Source organism: Dendrobates tinctorius, unplaced genomic scaffold (assembly GCF_039654945.1).
Source record: "Dendrobates tinctorius isolate UK_male_01 unplaced genomic scaffold, ASM3965494v1 ptg000060l, whole genome shotgun sequence".
Taxonomy (NCBI): domain Eukaryota; kingdom Metazoa; phylum Chordata; class Amphibia; order Anura; family Dendrobatidae; genus Dendrobates; species Dendrobates tinctorius.
This window is the reverse complement of record NW_027361728.1, coordinates 82,831,463-82,852,321: the sequence shown is the minus strand read 5'-3', so window position 1 is coordinate 82,852,321 and position 20,859 is coordinate 82,831,463.

Here is a 20,859-nt window from a genome sequence, read left to right as displayed (position 1 = left end):
TTAGAACTACATGCCCTGGTGTCCTCCATTCCTTCCTGCGTCCGTCCGCCTGGCACTGCTACATCCCCTGCGCCGGACACTACACCATCTAAGTGTCTCCACATCTACACTGCCCTGGGACAACAGCCCTGCCTGTGGAGGGCTATACCATCATTGCTGCACCACACCATCTGTCCCGGAGGATATGTCTGCAGCGTCGGCTTAACACCTCCCTTGCCGAACACCACAGGTGGCGTCACGAACTGTTCATTTAAACCATTACATTCCCACATTACTTGGGCGCCCAGGGCCACGGACTGGGTCACCGCTGCTGTGACATATTCCCCTGACACCGGCTCAGTACCGAGTACCCCACAGCCCTGGGAGGGCGATCCACAGGTCTTTCCCATAGACTTGCATCAGAAGCAGAAAATCTGCAAGTAATAATGCACATGCGTTTTTAATGCATTCCTGCTGCAGAAATGCATAAATACATAAAAAAGGCATATATTCCACCTATGACAGTATCAGTAAAATGTTGTCACTGCTAAATAACAGAAAGTCTAAAAAATAAAGCAGCTTTATATAAAACTGGACAAACCAACAGTTAAAAAAAAAACAGCATGTGGAAGCATGTGGAAAAAATGCATGTAAAAACGCAAGTAATGTAATTTTCTTAATAGACGCAGAAATAGTGCATAAAATCTGCAACATCAAAAACTCACCAAAAAGCTCATTGTGGGAATGTAGTCTTAGGCCGGGGTCACACTAACCGATGCAAAATATGGTCCGTATTTTACATGCGTAATACGGAGAAATGTCGCCTAAATAGTGCTCTGTAAGCAAGGTGTGGTCACGTATTTTGCGCATGTAACCTTCCGTACATAATCCGTATGGCATCCATATGGCAAGATTTTCTCGCAGGCTTGCAAAATGGACATTTAATGGTTTTGAGGCCTGCTAACTATTTAAATCATTAGCCTACACCCTATTTATTGGCTCTGGAACAGGTGACAAGCTCCAGTGTGTACCACGAACTGTGAGTAAAGCTTTGGAACTGCAAGCCCTGGTGTCTTCCATTCATTTGTGCGCCAACACCGTCAGCACCGCTACATCTGGGTACCAGCATTCCTCACACCACCTGCGCCTATTCTTATCTATTGCAACTACACTGCCCTAGGGTTACAGCTTCACCTGTGGGGAGCTACACCATCTATGCTGCAACACACCATCAGCCCCAGAGGATCTGCACGCAGCATTAGCTTAACATCTTGCTTGCCAAACACCACAGGTGGGTCACGAACTATTCCATTCCATTAACTACAAACCACCATTGATTTGGGCGCCCAGGGCCACGGACTGGGTCACCGCCGCTGTGACACATCCCACTGACACTGGCCTGATACCGAGTACCCCACAGCCCTGGGAGGGCGACCCATTAGTAGATATGAAACAATAACAAGTTTGGTATGTCTGTAGCTGGTCTTTTTATCATTTTTGCCTTCTAAAATGTTCCATTTCTGTTGTTCTTCAGCTTCCTGTCCACTGGCCTGTCTTATGCCGCCCTCCACCATGAGTTTCTCATTGGAAGATCTACCATTTCTGGCATAGTCAGGTCGACATGTAGTGAAATGTGGAACAAGACTCCATCAACTCGTCATGTCCGAGCACAGGATGGAAGATTGGTTGAGGATCTCAAGGGACTTTGAGGAGGAATGCTAGTTTTCTAATTGTATTGGGGCCCTTGATGGCAAACATATCCGGGTGCGTAAGCCGCCGAACTCTGGCTCCCAATTCTTCAATTATAAGCAATACTTTTCTGTTGTATTTTTGGCTCTGGCCAACCCTCAATACAAGTTTATAATTGTCGACATTGGGGCTTATGGAAGGACGGGAGACTCTAGAGTCTTCAATACTTCCATTATGGGTCAGCGGCTACCCACCAACCAGTTGGATCTAACCCCACCACGCTAGCTACCAGGCTCCACTCAAGAATCAGTCCCTTATGTTCTTGTGGCCGATGAGGGATGTGGCGCAATGTCATGAGGCCATATCCCCGCGCAACCTGGACCACCGGCGCAGAATTTTTAATTTGCGCCTATCACGTGCTCAGCGACTGGTGGAGTGTTCCTTTGGCATTCTTTGTGCCAAATGGCGGGTTTTAGGCTGGTTTCACACTTGTGTTTTTTTGCGCTGTGTTTTAGCGCAAAAAAACGCATGAGTTTTTTTCCCTGTACTTTAACATGGGTGCGCATAGGTGCGCATACACATGCGTTTGCACGCGTTTGTATGCACATGCGTTTCTTTGTAGTGTGCGATCGGGCACACAAAATGCATCCTGTTGCATTTTTGTGCGTTCGACTTGCCCCCAAAAAAGCATGTGCACGCATGCGTTTTTTTTACAGCAAAACACCCATTATAGTCTATGGGTGCGCATACGTGCGCACTGTAATGCGCACGTATGCGCAAAAAAACACATGCGTTTTTTTAAAAAAAACGCACCAAAACGCGCAAAAAACACACAAACGCATGATACGTTTTTTCATGCGTTTGTGTGCGCAAAAAACGTGCAGCAAAAAACGCAAGTGTGAAAGCAGCCTTCTGCCATTCAGCTGAGTGAACAAAATGTGAATGAAGCTATCAAAGCATGTGTCGTTCTTCATAACTTCACCAGGATACATGATTGTTCTTCCTCTGCTGGTGTTGTGCGTGGGTCACACAATGTGCGTAGGGTGAGACCACATATCAACCCTCAACGTAGACTGCTCTCTGGGCTCAAAGTGCGTGATATTTTCACAAATTATTTTATGTCACCTGAGGGGGAAACGTCTTGGCAAGAGCATGCTGTGTCTATGTTATAAATTTTTGATTTCTGTCTGTGTAAATATATATATTTCAACCCCTTATGATTCTCTGACTGTTTAATTGCCTTGGTAAGCGTATATTAGTATGCTGATAACTTTTTTCATAATTGAGTCAGAGATGTAAAATGTAGTAGACAAATTTTTACTTTGTCTTTTTTTTTTTCTAAACACATATTACTGCCATATGGTAAATATGGCAATGGCCCAAAGTGGCCTTTTTGCAGATTTGCAAAATTACTAGCAAAATATTTTCAGAAAACAAAAAAAACAATTATGCAAGACCAATATTCCTACATTACAAATGTTGGTAGGTTGGGGGGAGGAGAAGGCAGAAGACCAGCTTGTGTTTGCTGCTGGCTACTTTGGCCAACTTAGCCATCGCCCTGTGTGGGGGCATACTGTTGCCCATGATGTGGGTAGTGTACTGCCTCCTGTGATTGTGGTGGGTACTGGGCTGACTAAAATTGGAGAGGGGCCTCTTGTTGGGGCTGGTAGGCCCGTGGCTCATACCCACCAAAATAGCCATATCGTCCCTTATCAGGTTGGGACCAGCCTCCAACACTGGGTGGGAACAAGTGGCCATATTGGTGAGGTTGGCTAGAGGAAGACATATGTAGCTGCTGTGGGCAAGGTTGGGTAGGGGGAGGAAGGGGGTGAGGTGTAGGCACACGTGTTTGAGGATCCTCAGAGCCTGCGTGAGCAAGCATGTGTGTGGGGTGTCTAAGGCGCATCAGATTCCTTGGGGAAAGCTGCCACCTCTCTAGATATTCAAATAACTCATATGGGGTATTGGGGTGTGTGCTTGCATCAAGCAGGATCTGAAAACATCCTCAAATACGTAGCCTCACCTCACGGGAAAGGGCCCGAAGATAACGGGCCAGGCTGCGTTAGTACGCCTCCTCCCCATCATCATTATTGACTTGAGCAAGGTAGTTCAGTACCCCTGTGTCAACATTCGTACGGTTATCTTGGGCAGGGATCTGGCGCCTTCTTCCTCGCCGGGATGGTCCAGCAGGCTGTGGGGAGCCCTGTATCTGGGCAGTTGGGCTGCTGCTGATGTTGCCCTGCTCCTCCTGTATGGCGGATGGTGCTGCAGCAGACAGTCCTGCTTATGGATGTGCTCCTGGTGATGGGGTTTGTGGTGCAGGCACTGGGTTTTCAGGAGAGGAAACTTCACCCATGCTTCTTGGAGGGGGAGAAGATGGGCCAGCCACCTCTTCTCCTCCTGCCACAGGATCAATGATGGGCTCTGTATCTGAGCCAGTTTCCTTTTCTGTAAGGTTTGACTGAGTTCTGTTATGACATAGAACATAGCCAAAATTCCAAACATTAGTTTTGTCCCTGTAAAGTATCTGTGTAATGTAGTGTGAGGTATCTTGAGGTATCTACTTACGGTCTCAGATCCAGAATAGGAGCGAGGAAGGAGAGGCGATCATAATATATATATTTTCTCTTTGTGTGGCCCGCGTCACCACTCCTGGCCCACTGCTGACATTCCTGCCTGTATTGTTCGTGGATGCTGCGCCATCGTCTCATCACATCTTCCACTGCAATGTGACAGGAAATATTCTAAATTTCACATATTTGCTAGCTAAAATTTGCAAAAAGTAGCCTAGTCATGTGGCCTTCTAGGGTGTGCTTTCTACCCAGGGTGGCATATATAATTGGGGCATCCAGGCCAGATACGCAGGGTCACAATAGTTCAGGGGTCAACAAGTAACTACTCTTAACTTGTTTGCCTAGGAGGATAAGGAGCTTGTGGCCAGGGACAAATTATGTCAGTGTAAAACAATGGTTCAAATAAAAATCTACACGCCTCATGAGGCAAAAAGGCCAAGCACAGGAAGGAAGGTCGGGGGGGGCTTATTCCAAATGCCTTTTTTGATGTGAGGTAATTTTAAACACTTTTTTGGTTGTACTTACTCATTTGCTGCTGCTCCTCACGTGGCCGATCACCAAAATCGTGGAACATCTGGCGACATATGCGCCTCCATGACGCCTCCTTTCTTGCACAGTTGAAATAATGGGCATCACGTTGGTCCAAGATTTCCGGGCGCTCCTGCACTAATACAATAAGCATCTCCACATTGAGGTAGTAGAGTGCCATGATGCTTTACTCCGTGGAGGTGTACTTCCTGGATGTCTGGAGAGCTTTTTGTGCTAATTAGTATGTCTAAGCTTCCTGATGATGGATTGGCCCATTTTTTTGCGCACCCATAGACTTGCATTGGCGTACTACAGGCGTAGTACGCTGACAATCGCAGCATGCTGCAATTGGTACGGACTGTAGAATACGGCCGAGAAATATACGGCTGATGGAAGCTACCCCATAGAGAATCACTTGTCCGTGTGCAATGCGTGGTTTTTATGCCTCTCACTCGTCCGTGTTTCACTCTAGTGTGACCCCGGCCTTAAGGTCATGTTGATACGTTGAGTTTTTTACCTCAGTATTTTTAAGCCAAAATGTTAGCCCCCAATCTGTAAGATAAAGGGGGCTCATGGGATTACAGGACTTTAGGCTGTTAATTTAATTTGCAAGGTTATCAATGCCTAACTCCTGTTTCTTTAGTTTGAGATGCTCAAGGGTTAATGGAAACGCCAGGAGTTACCTGCACTGGTTACTGGGCAGATTATCAAACCTGGAGACAGCTTTTCCCGCCAAAAATATGAACCAATGGATGGATGAACACCTCAGGAAGGCGGGTACTGTCCCGTATTTAAGACTGTGCTGGCTTTCTGACAAGAAACAGAAGAATTTTTGTTTTTTTATTTTTTTATTTTTCCCTCCACATAGATATATGAGGCCTTGTTTTTTGCGGGATTCCCACATACTACACTGGAAAATGGGAAAAAAATCCAAGTGCGGTGAAATTGAGCAGAAAAATGCAATTGTAAGGCTAGTTTCAAACTAGCGTTCATGGGTGCAGCACAGGGTCACCTCTAAGCCCGCCCCCGGCTGCACCCCCTCCGGTCAGTTCCTCCTCTGATTGCATGAATGAGGCTGCATGCGATCAGCGTATCCTATATTTAGCGCTGGATACGCTGATCGTGCGCTGACCGTGCACTGGCCTGATTTTGCTGGCGCTGTGCCCAGCACACAAAAAAGCGTTGTGTTGCATTTTTGTGCTCTGGGTGCAGCGCCAAAAGGGCACAGTGCCAGCAAAATCAGAGCAGCGCACGGACAGTGCACGATCAGCGTATCCAGCGCTAAATATAGGATACGCTGATCACATGCAGCCTCATGCGATCAGAGGAGGAACTGACCGGAGGGGGCGTGGCCGGGGGCAGGGATTATTTGCGGCCCTGCGTTGCGCCCACGAACGCTAGTGTGAAACTAGCCTAACATTGTTTTTGGGAAATTGTTTTTTATGACATACAATGTGTGGTAAAAATTACCAGACATATTGATTCTCCATGTCAGTAAGGCTGTGTGCACACGCTGCGGATTCCGCTGCGTTTCCGCAGCGGTTTTGGCCGCTGCGGACACGCAGCAGTTTTAGCTGCGGTGTACAGTACCATTCATTTGAATGGGGAAAAAAAAACGCTGTGCCGACACTGCGGAAAAAACCGCGCTGATTTGCTGCGGTTTTGAATCCGCAGAAAGAATTGCATGTCAATTCTTTCTGCGGAAACCGCTGCGGGTTCCTATCTCCACCATTGTGGAGATAGTGAATCCGCAGGACCAAACCGCAGGCAAAACCGCAGATAATCCGCAGGTCTTTGGACCTGCGGATTATCTGCGGTTTTTGCAAAATCCGTGCGGATTAATCAGCAGCGGATTCCGCAGCGTGTGCACGTACCCTAAGATTACAGCGATACCAAACTTGTCTAGTTGTTTTTCTATTATGTTAGTGATTAAAAAAGATTTGAAAATTGTAAAGAAAAAAATCTTTTGACTGTGTTGTCATTTTCCTAGAACTATAATGTTTACATTTTTTACTCAATGGAGCTGTGTGAGGGTTTATTTTTTGAGACATGAGCTGACATTTTTACGAATACCATTTCTGTGTAAGGGAATGGAAAATGTTATTGGTCTGTCTTTTATCTCTTTCTCGTATTTTACTGGTACTGCTACATGTTCATGTGTATTACCATTATGTGTGTGTCACATAGGTACTGCTACACTATTCTGTGTATTACCTTAAGGCTGTGTGCCCACGTTGCGTTTCTTAACCGTTTTTTCAGCTTTTTTTCCGCAGCGGAAACACTTAAAAAACGCATTCCCATGCAATCCTATGGGATTCCGCAGTTGCTGTGTCAATACTGCGGATATTACGGCTGCGGAATCGCATATCGGAAAAATCCGCAGCATGTTCATTATTTCTGTGGAATCGTGGCGATTCCACAGCCATAGGATTGCATTGAAATGCTCACTTTAAGCATGTGGCTATGCCCACCATGCGTAAAGTGAGCGCTTCATGTGCGAATGGTACCCAGGGTCTGGAGGAGAGGAGACTCTCCTCCATGCTCTGGGTACCATATTCCTGTAAAATATAGAATTAAAATAAAAAATAGTGATATACTCACCTTCTGATGGCCCCCGGAATCCTCCTACCTCTCAGCCACGCTGCCGGCATCTTCTGTTCCCAGGGATGCATTGCGCGAATTACCTGAGATGACGTCACGGTCTTGCGAGCGTGACATCACAAAGGTCCTTCTCACAAAGCATCCCTGGGAACGGAACGTACCGGGAGCACCGCTGAGGACATCGGGGGCCGTCAGAAGGTGAGAATAGGCTAGTTTCACACTAGCGTTTATGAGTGCAGCGACGGCCTGCGCACGGCCGCCGCTAAGCCCCGCCCCCTGCCGTGCCTCCGCCGGTAGCTCCGCCTACCGGCGCATGACGCTGCATGCGCCCTGCGTCCCCTATCTTTATCACTGGGGATGCAGGCCGTGCGCAATATGCGTTTGGCGGCGCATGCGCCTTTTTGACGGTGCGCCGGCGCAACCAAACTGCACGGCCTGCGCCCCCAGTGATAAAGATAGGGGACGCAGGGCGCATGCAGCGTCATGCGCCGGTAGGCGGAGCTACCGGCAGAGGCGCGGCAGGGGGCGGGGCTTAGCGGTGGCCGTGCGCAGGCCGTCGCTGCGCTCATAAACGCTAGTGTGAAACTAGCCATAGCCATATTTTTTTTTTTTTTTATTATTTTTAACATCCTATCTTTTACTACTGATGCTGTATAGGCAGCATCAATAGTAAAAAGTTAGTCACACTTGTCAAGCACTATGCTTGACAAGTATGACCAACCTGTCAATCACCTTTCCAAGCAATGTTTCAAATCGATTGGAAAGCGCAAGCATTCCGCAAGCTAAAAACGCTTGCAAAACGCTTGTGTTTTGCGGGAAAACACATGCGAATTCCGCATGCATTTTACCCGCGGCAGGGACTTGCGGAAATGCTGCGGACATTTCCACAGCATTTCTGCAACATGGGCTCTTAGCCTAAGGGATAAAAGTGTAATGTATATTTTTTAATGCTATGTATACAAACTGTTATAGATATAGGGAATGCATAGTACCCCAGTTAGGCTACTAGATGGGGTGGAGCGCATACTCAGCCTGTAAATAGTTAAAGTAGGAGGAGCTAACTGCCGTTAAGCTGAGGAACAACTGAGATTTGAATCAGTTGGGCAGGAGCGCCCTGACAGGGCAGCCAGCTCTGTAACGTTAGCGACACAGGCCCAGCCTTCCAGAGCCTGAGAGCCACAGATGACAACACTGCAGATCACAGCCGCCCAGTTCACAACAGCGTCAAACATAGCAGTGCAGATGACTACACTACAGATGGTAGTGAGACAGTAGGCAGCGGTACGGAAGCGCAGATCGCTCATTATGAGGCAGCTCGCTACGTGGGCAGATGCCTTTTTGTATGGGGCGAAACAGACAGGGGAACTCCCAAAAATGGTGAAGCTGGACAGATAGGATGCTGTGATGCTGAAGGTGATGGGACGTCCCAGAGATATGCTGAAGGAAGACAGTGAGAGCATAGGGAAAGTGACAGAATTGTGCACTGTGGAATCTGAAGTAATCACTGTAAAGAAAATGGATGTGGACAAAAATGAGTAAAGCTGTTGTTGTTAAAGTTGAACGGAACTGTGACTGTTTGTTCCACATCGTCTGAGGAGAACATGCAGCGCATTACAGAAAGCCCTGAGAAGAATTGAGCTGCTGGTATGTTGACAGGAAGCTGTCATGTCTATGTGAGGGGAGACCAGGACTCCGTTGCCCCAGAGTCCTCGGCCACGACTACGGTCCTGGCCGACCCTTACATCTGCACAGATACATTTTGATTGATTCTTATTGCAGTGTTGTGTGGTGCAGCAGTGACCAAAGATAAAACAATTTCTTTCTCTTTACAGTGTTTACCGATTTGGGTTAAGTTTTACACTTTGATAGATGAGACTTCTATGGATGCAGCAATACCACATATGAGTATTTTTTTTTAATTGCTTTATTTTTAACGGGGAAAAGGTGGTGATTAGAATTTTTTTTTTCATTTTTTTGTACTTTTTACTGTACTTGTTAGTCCCCTTATGGAACATGAACCTGTAATCATCTGATCACTTCTACTATAAACAACAATACCACAGTGTTACTGTACATAGTAAAACTCACTGTCTCCTTTGAAAGCAGTCACAGGTTAGGCTTCAATGTAGCTCTGTGGACTTCAATACTGTAGATCTCCTGATCCACTGTTACCCATTGACGCCCCGCGATCGCGACGGGGGGAGGCCAATGGGCACATAGCGTGACATGCCCCCATGCTGCCACGCTGTTAATGCTGCTAACAGAGATTTACAACTCCGCTTCACCCACGGCTGTTAAGCCCCCGTAACACATAGTGATCTCGCTAACGAGATCGCTGCTGAGTCACAAGTTTTGTGACGCAACAGCGATCTCACCAGCGAGATCGCTGTGTGTGACAGCGATCAGCTACCGGCCCCCCTGCCAGGTATCGCTGATCGCTGTTGAAAGGTCTGGACATTTTTTGGGTCACTGGGCTCCCGCTGGTCAGCACGCATTGCTGCGTATGACAGGCGGGAGACCAGCGACCAGCGAGCAGGAGATGGTAACCAAGGTACACATCGGGTCTCTAAGTGACGCATGCTGCTTAGAAACTCGATGTGTACCTTAGTTACCAGCTCCCTGCATCAGCGTGCTGGTAACTAAGGTACACAGCGACGCCGGGCGTTCGGCATCACTGGTGCTGATCGCTGGTGAAGCTGTCTGTTTGACAGCTCACCAGCGAGCCTGACACGTTGATATCGTTGTCGGGATCGCTGGTGAGTTGCTATGTGTGACGGGGACCTTAGAGTCATATCCTGACAGTAACACAAAGCAATTACCTGCCAAGTATGGGATGAGCACATACTGTGAGATCACTCAATACACCCATAGCTCACTTGCTCCATCAGTAAGGCGTTAATTGACTTTACTAACATTATAAAAACAATTTAAATTGGCAAACTTCAAACGGGCTTAGACATGTGCTGGTGTGAACAGGGGGACCTTGTGTGATCTGCAGGATTTTAATCTATGACAGTGTAGTGTGTTACTAATGGTAATGTTTGAGCCTGTGGACCCAGCTCTCTTCAAGTCATTGACCAGATTCTCCCGTGTAGTTCTGGGTTGATTCCTGACTTTTCTCACTATCATCCTTATCCCACGACGCTAGATCTTGCATGGAGTCCCAGACCGAGGAAGACAGACAGTCATCTTGTATTTCTGACATTTACTAATAATTGTGCCCACAGTTGTTGCCTTCTCACTATTCTGCTTGCCTTTTGTCCTCTAGCCCATAGCCTTTTGCAGGTCTACAGTTTTGTCCCTGGTGTCCTTAGACAGGTCTTTGGACCTGGACGTGGTCGAGAGATTGGAGTGTGATTGATTGTGTGGACAGGTGTCTTTTTTACAGGTAACAAGTTCAAACAGGTGCAATTCATACAGATAATGAGTCCAGAGTAGAAAGGCTTCTTAAACAAAAACTAACAGATCTGTAAGAGCCAAAATTTTTGCTGGTTGGTAAGTGAAATACTTATTTCATGAAATAAAATGCAATTTAATTATTTGGTTTTTGTTTTTAGATTCAGTCTTTCTCATTTGAAGTGTACCAATGATAAAAGTTACAGACCTTTCTATTCTTTGTAGACGGAAAAGCCTGTTAAATTGGCACTTTATCTAATACAATAATACTTATTTTCCCCACTGTATTTTGGTGGCAAAATAAGTGACTTTCCTGGAATACAAACTGACTTTGGAAACTACATTATTTCTATGGCGAAGCAAATTTATTATTAATAATAAGTTGCATGGACGTGAAAACATTAGCTAAACAAGAACTGAAATCCTCAGCTCGTAAGGACCCAGACTAAAATGTAATTTACAGTGAGATATATGCACAGTGGCTTTCAAAAATATTCAAACCCCTCTCCCCTTGACATTTTTTGTGTTTTCATAGAATCATAGAATGGTAGATTTGATAGGGACCTCCTGGGTCATCTGGTCCAACCCCCTGCTCAAAGCAGGATTCACTAAATCATCCCAGACAGAAGTCTGTCCAGCTTCTGTTTGAAGACTTCCATTGAAGAAGAACTCACCAGCTCTCGTGGCAGCCTGTTCCACTCATTGATCTCCCTAACTGTCAAAAAGTTTTTCTAATATCTAATCTGTGTCTCCTGCCATTCAGTTTCATCCCTTTACTTCTAGACTTTCCTTGTGCAAATGAGAATAAAGATGATCCTTCTACAATGTGACAGCCCTTGAGATATTTGTAGACAGCTATTAAGTCTCTTCTCAATCTTCTTTTTTGCAAGCTAAACATTCCCAAATCCTGTAACCATTCCTCATAGGACATGGTTTGCGGACCGGTCACCATTCTGGCCGCTCTTCTCTAAACTTTCTCCAGTTTGTTGATCTCTTTTTTAAAATGTGGTGCCCAAAACTGGACACAGTATTCCAGATGAGGTCTGACCAAAGAGGAGTAGAGGGGGATAATGAGATCACATGACCTAGACTATATGCTTCTGTTAATACATCCCAGAATTGTATTTGTCTTTTTTGCTGCTGCATCACACTGTTGACTCATGTTTAGTTTATGATCTATTAGTATACCCAAGTCTTTTTCACATGTGCTGTTGCTTAGCCCTATTCCTCCCATTCTGTACATTTTTTTTTATTTGTATTGCCCAGTTGAAGTACTTTGCATTTTTCCCTGTTAAAAACCATTCTGTTAGTTGCTGCCCACTGTCCCAGATTATTTATATCTTTTTGAATCATCTCTCTCTTCTCTAGTATAAACTATCCCACCTAGCTAATTTTCCTACATCACAATCGCTACCTGGAATTTCACTGTTTTTTTTGAGAGTTTGAATCAGTTATTGTAAATAGCAGTTGTGAATATTTAGCTTTCTTTTTATTGTGAAGCAAACTACAAATAGGACAAAATAACTATTCACTCCCCTAAAGTCAGCACTTTGTAGAGCCTCCTTTTGCATCAATTGTACCTGCAAATTCTGCAAGTGATCCGTTTAAGGAAACTATACCCTATAAGGAATGTATGTAGAGGTGTGCTGAGTAAATTGAACCCAAATGTGCCCATATGTGACGGAGAATACTGTTTGGGCTCACAACAGGGCTCAGAAGTGAACAAGCGCCTTTTGACTTTTGAATTACAAAAATGTCTGAAATAGATAGTGGATGCCATGTTTCGTTTGCAGAGCCCCTGGTGTGTCTATGTCTAGACATTGGGAACCCCCCACAAGTGACTCCATTTTGTAAACTGAACCCCTCAAATAATTTATTTACAGATGTGGTGAGCATATTGAACCCTTAGGTGCTTGACTGAATGTTAAAACATTGGACAGTAAAAATTAGAAATGACGGCAACCATAGTGTTTCTATCTGCCTCATTATAAGGAATCTTCCACCGGAGATTCCGTTTACATTACGTAATTCAGAGATTTACATGGAAACTCCGGAGTAAGTGCTCATTGTAGCGCGCAGGATAAATGTGCGCTGAGCCTTACTGCAATCATTGGTAGGCAGAATTAATAAATCAACAGCAGGTCAAGAATTGATTCTATTTATTTTTTACACCGTTGCTCGTGCGATATAAGAGAGTAGATGACTTTATTCATCGGGTCGGCACGATTACAGCTACAGTGGGTATGGAAAGTATTCAGACCCCTTTAAATTTTTCACTCTTTGTTTCATTGCAGCCATTTAGTAAATTCCAAAAAGTTCATTTTTTTTCTCATTAATATACACTCTGCACCCCATCTTGACTGAAAAAAAACCTGAAATGTAGAAATTTTTGCTAATTTATTAAAAAAGGAAAACTGAACTATCACATGGTCATAAGTATTCAGACCCTTTGCTCAGACATATTTAAGTCACATGCTGTCCATTTACTTGTGATCCTCCTTGAGATGGTTCTACTCCTTCATTGGAGACCAGTTGTGCTTAATTAAACTGACAGGACCTGATTTGTAAAGGCACACACCTGTCTATATAAGACCTCACAGCTCACAATGCATGTCAGATCAAATGAGAATCATGAGGTCAAAGGAATTGGCCAAGGAGCTCAGGGACAGAATTGTGGCAAGGCACAGATCTGGCCAAGGTGTCATGGTTAGGACATGGTTAATGTCCTGTTCTCTCAGGGTTAATTTTGCTGGCCACCCTTTGGATCTGGGAGGGGTATTTATACTCACTTCAGACTATGATTCCTTGTCAGCTATACTGTTGTTCTGACTGTGTGTCTGACCCCCTGGTTTGCGTGTATACTGCGTTGCTTGATTGCCTCCTGTGTATGACCTGGTCTGTCCGCTCACTCTGTTCTCTGCCTCACATTTTGGTACTATTGTCTTCTTCGGTTCTGACCTCCTGGCTTGGCTATTGTTACTCCGTTACAGTTTGTCCCTATTGTACCACACTGCTCGTTCTAGCTTTTTGACCTCTGGCTTCCCTTCTGACAATCCCGTCTCACCCCATTTGGTGGCACCAACCCTCAATTGTTACCCCATATGCCACCCGCTACAGGGCAGTGGGAAGAGAGAGGCTAAATGCCGGAATTGGCGCAACTTAGAGATGTGCCATTTCTGGGGCGGCTGGGGGCAGATGTTTGTAACCTGGGGGGCAATAACCATGGCCCCTTCCTAGGCTATGAATATCTGCCCCCAGTCGCTGGCTTTCCCTCTCTGGTGCAGAAAATTGCGCGGGAGCCCACGGCATTTTTTTCCCAAAAAGATTCTTTTATTAAATACACACGTCCCAATAGGTGTGAAAAATCGGATTGTACTCGCACAAAAAGTGCAAGACACACACATGCCAATTGCATTACACTTGTCCGACTCTCCTGCATCAATACCGGACCAATTTTTAAATCGCTAATGTGTCTCCAGCCTTAGGCCATGTGCACACTTTGAGTATTTGGTGAGTTTCTTTACCCCATTATTTGTAAGCCAAAACCAGGAGTGGAACAGTCAGAGGAAAAGCATAATAGAAACATTAGCACCACTTCTGCATTTTTCACCCACTCCTGATTTTCGCTTACAAATACTGGGGTAAAAAACTCACCAAATACTCAATGTGTGCATGTGGCCTTAGTGTGCATATAGTCTAAACATTTTTATCCCTACAAGAAAAAAATCACAGCTTTTAAACTACACATCTGTCTTGAAATAAGCAATATGCCAAATTATTTTAGAATATGAAGAATAATCTAATCAAACTTTTTCAATACATTTGCAAATCGCTTGAAATATTCTTCCATCATAATCCTCAGGACTAGAGTAGAGCGACTTTTGGTTTTTTAGGGTCGCGTTTCGTTTCGTGAAACCCGACTTTTCCAAAAGTCGGGTCGAGCAAGATCGTCCGATTATAGGGAAAAGTCGGGGTCGTCCCGAAACACGAAACCCAATGTAAGTCAATGGGGAATAAAAGTCGGCAGTGAGAGGAGGACAGGAAACACACCTACAGTGCCCATTTGAATGCCAAAAGCATCAATTCTTCTTACTTAAGCTTGTCAACCTTAATTAACTTCATAATATAAGTTACGCACTGAAAAATGGGGGTTATTTGGCTAAAGTTGTGGGGGGGGAGGGCTGGCTGCAGGTTTTCATGTGCCCTGGGCGAAAGAGCGCCCCTTTAACACATACCACAACTCATCATGCTCCGATACGGCAGATAAATAGCGGTATAGTACAATGAAAAATACTTCACTTTTTACATCTCATGACGAGGCCCATCTATTTCTCCATACAGAATCATTGGTCCCATATAATGTTTGAAACAGTATATGATGAGCTCCACATAATGCTACAGTATATGTTGGTCCCCATGGATGAAGCTCCACTGTCTTATGGGCCCAAATAATGCTCCAAACATAATGGGCCCCATTTCTAATGCTCTAGTGTATAATGGGCCCTGTAAATGCTGCTCCAGTGTCTGATGTCCACCTTTGGAATGTTCCAGTGTATGGTGGGCCCCATCTATCATTCTCCAGAGTATAGTGCTCCCCAAAAATTGCTGTCCCAACATTGAAAACAATCAAATAAGTCTCCTCACTAGGGAATCCCTGTACTTGTCTGGACAGGTGCTGTAGCTTGCTTAACAGCTCGCCAGCCGTTCTCACGCCCAGTATGGATTGCACGTGATTGCACAAAGGTTAGAAAGGGTACCGTATCCCTGGATAACATGTATGGATAGCGTACACATTCAAAATATATGTCTCAGGAGGCAGGCTCAGACGGTGTCAGGCCCAGTATGGATTGCACGTGATTGCACAAAGGTTAGAAAGGGTACCGTATCCCTGGATAACATGTATGGATAGCGTACACATTCAAAATATATGTCTCAGGAGGCAGGCTCAGACGGTGTCAGGCACAGTATGGATTGCACGTGATTGCACAAGGGTTAGAAAGGGTACCGTATCCCCGGATAACATGTATGGATAGCGTACACATTCAAAATATATGTCTCAGGAGGCAGGCTCAGACGGTGTTAGGCCCAGTATGGATTGCACGTGATTGCACAAAGGTTAGAAAGGGTACCGTATCCCCGGATAACATGTATGGATAGCGTACACATTCAAAATATATGTCTCAGGAGGCAGGCTCAGACGGTGTTAGGCCCAGTATGGATTGCACGTGATTGCACAAAGGTTAGAAAGGGTACCGTATCCCCGGATAACATGTATGGATAGCGTACACATTCAAAATATATGTCTCAGGAGGCAGGCTCAGACGGTGTTAGGCCCAGTATGGATTGCACGTGATTGCACAAAGGTTAGAAAGGGTACCGTATCCCCGGATAACATGTATGGATAGCGTACACATTCAAAATATATGTCTCAGGAGGCAGGCTCAGACGGTGTTAGGCCCAGTATGGATTGCACGTGATTGCACAAAGGTTAGAAAGGGTACCGTATCCCCGGATAACATGTATGGATAGCGTACACATTCAAGATATATGTCTCAGGAGGCAGGCTCAGACGGTGTTAGGCCCAGTATGGATTGCACGTGATTGCACAAAGGTTAGAAAGGGTACCGTATCCCCGGATAACATGTATGGATAGCGTACACATTCAAAATATATGTCTCAGGAGGCAGGCTCAGACGGTGTCAGGCACAGTATGGATTTGACGGCACAGATTACACAGCGGAGGAGCAGGGAGAGGTAAAGATTGCAAATGCTGGGGCCCTGCCCAAGCAAGGGGGGCCCACTCGTGGGCGTCGGTACTGGCACTGGGCCCCTCATAGTACAGCGGTGTGTCTGACGGCGGGTGTGCACCACCACCGTCAGAGACACTTGATTGCACTATGAGGGACCCTGTGCCAGTGCCCGCGCCCAAGAGTCGGCCTACCCACCTGTCCAGGGCAACGGCACTCGCACGGTGTCGTGCGCTAGGTGGTGACCCCGGCCATGGGGGGGGAGGCAGCACAGTTAGGGAGTTTTAGAAAGTGGCATATGTTGATGTTGGACATTCAGCTGATGCAAAAGGCGAAATAGGTGAAGTACCAGGAAGAGGTGGACCAAAGCAAGCCATTTTTCTGTCACCCTATGTGTCATCAGGGGAAGGTGGGACAAAATCCTTGGAAACCCATGCGTGGTTCATTTTAATGAAGGTTAGATCATCCACATTTTGGGTTGACAGACGGGTCCTTTTTTCTGTCAGGATTGATCCAGCTGCACTGAAGACTCTTTCCGATAGCACACTTGCAGCTGGGCAAGCGAGCTCCTGTAAGGCATATTGGGCCAATTCAGGCCAGGTGTCCAGTTTAGCGGCCCAATAGTCAAAGGGGAATGACCTGTGTGGGAGAACATCGATATGGGAGGAAAAGTAGTTTGTAACCATAGTTGACAACTGCTGTCTCCTGTCACTTTCCATCGATGCAGTATTACCAGTTGTGTGAGCGGTATTTGAAAAATCAGTCCACAACATTGTCATGAAACCCCTGGCTCCAACGCCACTTCTGCTGTGTGCACCACGAACACCTCTGCCAAGCTGCCCCCGGCCCGTACGGCTCGTGTGAGAACCATCACCGCTGCTGTGTGCTGGGAATGCCTCAAGCAACCGATTTACCAGAGTTGCTTGTTTATTAGCCAATATTAGGTCAAGGTTCTCCTGTGGCATGATGTTTTGTAATTTGCCTTTATAGCGTGGATCCAGGATGCTGGCCAACCAGTAGTCGTCATCGTTCATCATTTTGGCAATGCGGGGGTCCCTTTTTAGGATCCGCAAGGCATAATCTGACATGTGGGCCAATGTTCCCGGTGTCAATGATGCACTGCGAGTGCTGGGTGGAGGAGCACTTTCTGGCAAATCCACATCCCTCCAGTCACGCACAAACCCTGTACCAGACCTTGCCACGCCAACATTTTCACTTGCCCCACGAGATGCATCCTCCTCCCCTAAGTAATCATCCCCATCATCCTCCTCCTCCTCCTCTTCTTCCTCCACCTCGTCCAGGAGAGGTCCCTGAGCAGACAATGGCTGAATGTCATCAAGGATTCCCTCCTCCTCTTCCTCCTCATCAACATTGGCTGCAGACGCCTGCTCCTTAAGGTGCGTCAAAGTTTGCATGAGCAGACGCATAAGTGGGATGCTCATGCTTAGGATGGCGTCGTCTGCGCTTACCAGCCGTGTGCATTCCTCAAAACACTGAAGGACTTTACAAAGGTCTTTCAGCTTCGACCACTGCACGCCTGTCAACTCCATGTCTGCTCTCAAAGTGCCTGGCCGTGTATCCTCCCACAAATGCATTATGGCCTGCCTCTGCTCGCACAGCCGCTCCACCATGTGCAGGGTGGAGTTCCACCTTGTTGCAATGTCGATAATGAGGCGGTGGTTGGGAAGGTGGAGCAATCGCTGCAGCTTCTGCATACGAACGGAGTGTACAGGCGACCGGCGGATGTGCGCGCACAGTCTTCGCACCTTCTGGAGCAGCGCTGTTAACTCCGGATAATTTTTGAGGAAGCACTGCACCACCAGGTTCAAGGTGTGAGCCAAGCAAGGTATGTGGCTGAGTTTTGAAAGGGCTATGGCTGCCACAAAATTACGCCCGTTATCACTAACTACCTTGCCTGCCTCAAGATGTACACTGCCCAGCCATGACTCAGTTTGTCGCTTCAAGTACTCGGCCAGCACCTTGGCGGTGTGTCTGTCGCCCAAACACATCATCTGCAACACAGCCTGCTGACGCTTTCCACTAGCTGCTCGATAGGGGGACACATCGTGTGCAACAGTGGCAGCTGCAGATGGAGTGCTCGTACGACTGCGCTCTGTGGACGAGCTTTCGCTTCTGGAGGAGGAGGAGGAGGAGGGTCGAACGCCTACAGCCAACTGTTTCCTATACCGTGGGCTAGGCAGCACTGTCCCACCACCGCTGTCCCCTGTGGACCCTGCATCCACCACATTAACCCAGTGCGCAGTGATGGACACGTAACGGCCCTGGCCATGCCGACTGGACCATGCATCAGTTGTGAGGTGCACCTTTCCGCTCACTGACTGCTTGAGTGCATGGACAATGCGGTCTTTCACATGATGGTGGAGGGCTGGGATGGCTTTGCGAGAGAAGAAGTGGCGACTGGGTAGGTCATAGCGTGGTACTGCATAGGCCATGAGTTCGCGGAAAGCTGTGCTTTCCACCAACCGAAAGGGCATCATCTCAAACGAGATTAGTTTGGCAATGTGGGCGTTCAAACCCAGTGTACGCGGATGAGAGACTGAGTACTTTCTTGACCTACTCATAGTGTCTGGGAGGGTGAGCTGGACTTGAGAGCTGCATATGGTGGAAGTAGCGGTGGACAGGGCGGACTGAGAGAGGGTTGATGATGGTGATGGAGTTGGTGTTCTTTCTGATGGCCTAGAATCAGTCTTTCGTTGATATAACAGTGGGATTCCCTGACTGCTGTGGTCTTGCAACGACACCTCAACATTTGCTGCTGTGCTAACCGGTGGGCTTACAGTGGGGGAAACAATGTAGCGTTGCTGACTACCTTCGTTGTGATCAGTTGCACATGTGGCACTTGAGGTTTGGTGTTGTGTCCACGCTTGCAAGTGCATGCTGGTTAAATGTCTAAGCATGCAACTGGTATTCAAATTTTTCAGATTTTTCCCTCGGCTAAAGGTCTTTGCGCACTTCTTACAGATAACCTTGGCCTGATCATGAGGATTTTGTTCAAAAAAGTGCCACACTGCACTCTTCCTACTTTGGCAGACATTTTGCGGCCTAGCACGCTGTGATCTTTTGACCCTCTGGACAAGCTGTCCAGCAACTCTTTTGATGTTTGGAACCTGTCTTTGGAGTGCTCCGGGCCTGCCATATAACAGCTGTTGCGATGTCGATGTCTGCTGTGGATGCTCCTCATCTGAGCTATTGGAAGCAGCACCCTCTTCCCCCAATGGATGCCAATCTGGGTCAACAACTGGGTCATCCATCACCTCCTCTTCTATGTCATGTGCACCTTTCTCTGTGTCACCGTGTATGGTGGTATAGTGTGCGGGAAGGGGCACCTGAGTCTCATCAGGGTCAAAATCTGGCTCTGTACACTGCGAGGACAATGTAGTGCTCTGAGTGAATGTACCAGCAGAATCATCCATCAGCGGCTGTGCATCAGTGCACTCCATGTCAGATTCATCTTGGCCTGGGTAATTCACCATTTGACTTGATAATCCAGGCATGGTATGTGAAAACAGCTCCATGGAGTAATCAGTAGTATGGCCTGCGTCATCCTTCAATCTTGGTTGGGGTGAAGGACACAAGGAAAGGTGTGGTTCATGAACATGAGCCTCCAAAGACGACTCAGTGCTTTTACTTTTTACAACTGAAGAAGAGGAGGCGATAGAGCTGGAGGCTGAGTCAGCAATGTAAGACAAAACTTTTTCCTGATGCTCTGCCTTTAAAAGCGGTTTGCCAACTCATAGAAAACTAAGCGTTCGAGGCCTTATGTAGACAGACGATGACGCAGGGTCAGCACCTCCTGCATTCGGTCCTATTTTGCTCTTGCCACTACCATCAGATCCACCACCAACACCATCATTACCAGCTGCCAACCCCCGCCCAATTCCACGGCCTCTTCCACCAGCCTTCCTCATTTTTGGTAGAAATGTAGACAAAATCCAACAAACTATATAGTAATGTAAAACAAGGTACAAGGTGTCTATAGGACAGGGGAGATTTAGAATTTCTGCACACACTTGTGGACAGTGGACACTTTTGGATTGTGTGAGGCCCACTGATATCTGAGCGCTATGTGACACGCTCGATGGCACAGCTGCCTATGACCAAAGTGACGAGAGGATAATGGAGATTTTGAATCTCTGCGCACACTTTTGGACACTGGACACTTGTGGATTGTGTGAGGCCCACTGATATCTGAGCGCTATGTGACACGCTTGATGGCACAGCTGCCTGTGACCAAAGTGACGAGAGGATAATGGAGATTTTGAATCTCTGCGCACACTTTTGGACACTGGACACTTGTGGATTGTATGAGGCCCACTGATATCTGA